The 1,906-nt window shown below is 39.2% G+C and overlaps 1 pseudogene; it reads left to right on the forward strand.

Annotated features, from left to right (window-relative positions):
* LOC132024146 (protein-L-histidine N-pros-methyltransferase-like) overlaps positions 1-878 on the forward strand; it is a 53,817-nt pseudogene extending 52,939 nt beyond the window's left edge.
* Positions 879-1,906: the final 1,028 nt, after the last annotated feature.

A 1,906-nucleotide genomic window follows, 5' to 3' on the forward strand; every position in this document is an offset into this window, starting at 1 on the left:
GTGGTGAAAAAATAATGAATACTGTTTTTCTGAAAATAAATAAATCAATTTATTTAAAAAAATGTATATTGCAAAAAAATGTCTATACTGCCTAGAGCAATCTATACTATACTTTTAATGCCATCTATACTTTTAATGCCATTCCAATCAAAATTCCACCAGAACACAGATCTTCTTAAACAACAGCATTGAGAAATTGGGCTGGCTATTTATCCAATTATATCACTCTTTCGTGTCATCCATTTTTAGCCTGTTTATGTCTAGAACATCTATCAGTGGGTTGCTAGGAAGAGGCTCAATGTTTGTGTTTTCACCAGATCAGTTTCAGAGACTGCTAAAAATTAATCCAGACTGGAAAACCCACTGACTTCTTGATTTAAGTGCTGGAGATGGAGAAGTCACAAAAATCATGAGCCCTCATTTTGAAGAAGTTTATGCCACTGAACTGTCTGAAACTAAGATATGGCAGCTTCAGAAGAAGAAATACAGAGTGCTTGGTATAAACGAATGGCAGAACACAGGGTTCCAGTATGATATTATCAGGTGCTTGAATTTGCTGGACTGCTGTGATCAGCCCCTAAATTTGTTAAAAGATAACAGAAGTGTCTAGGAGCCAACTGAGGCAGGGTCATCCCGCCCTGGTTTTACCCTTTCATCCCTATGTGGAAAACATAGGTGGCATATGGGGGAAACCATCAGAAATTTTAGAAATCAAGGGACAGAACTGGGAAGAACAAGAGAATAGTCTGCCGGAAGTTTTCAGAAAAGCTGCTTTTGTTATCGAAGCTTTCACCGGAGTACCATACCTGTGTGAAGGCGACATGTATAATGACTACTACGTTCTGGATGACTCTGTCTTTGTTCTCAAACCAGTATAGACACGTGGAGGCCCAATCTTCAGAGCCCACCCCAAGAATGTACACTCCAGAAGAGGGTCTGCATTTGCGATTATGTCAAGGGAGGACATTTGGGGACTGCCATTCTCAATATCATGTAGGAATTTAAAAAGCCAAAATACTAATTATTTCTTTGTAGCGTTTAAAAGGAATGTTTTTTGAAAAAACAAAACCCAACTCTTTGAGGATTTTTATCAACTCTTTACTCAGTATACAGGTCACACTCCCAAGTATGGAAGATAGTTTTTATACTTAATTACAGTAGTGACTCATTCCCAGTCAAAGCAATGGTCACGACGTCACATGGAACCCATAAATATGGATTGTTTTTAATAAAGTGAAGACTGGCAATAAAGCTGTCCATTCAGTTGCAAATATTTGGTTATAAAAGGTATAGCCACTGATATTCTTTCATGTTTAGAAATTCTTTCTGTTATTATTCAAAAAGTGTTTTTAATCATGCTAATAAACTTTTTTGGAGATGAAAAAAATGAACCAAAATGACAGTAATGGTAACAGTCAAGTCTTTAACCACTTACTGCAATAGTACAAAAAAGAGGCTAAAGCCAGAAAAAGCATTGACTCTCATCACTTCATTTTCTGCCATGGAGCAGTGTGCAGGTGGGGTTAACTCACTGGTGAGGGATCCCTGAACAAAAGGTTCTTACAGCTTTATGGACTGTGGGCAAAGAAGAGGAAGAGTGGGGTGAGGAGGGCCGGGAGTGGAAAAATACTGAGTTCTCTGTCAGAGTGGGGAAAGTGTCTTCTAGGTTCCCTGATAAAGGAGACTTCCAATAGAAGGTGTCAGGGTTAGGAATGCAGATTCATTTAAGTATGGCCGGTCAGGAGGGCCTGAACTCTTCATTACAATGCTCTGCAGAGACTGCAGTACACTCGCTGTGCACCAAGTTTGGTGTGATAGAACAGCTTTTCCCCATGAGGACTGCCTGGTAAAGCTCTTGTAATTGCCCATTGTGGGACCCAAAAAATTACATACAGGATTTTGGCTA

Source organism: Mustela nigripes, chromosome 9, assembly GCF_022355385.1.
Source record: "Mustela nigripes isolate SB6536 chromosome 9, MUSNIG.SB6536, whole genome shotgun sequence".
In the NCBI taxonomy this organism is placed as follows: Eukaryota; Metazoa; Chordata; class Mammalia; order Carnivora; family Mustelidae; genus Mustela; species Mustela nigripes.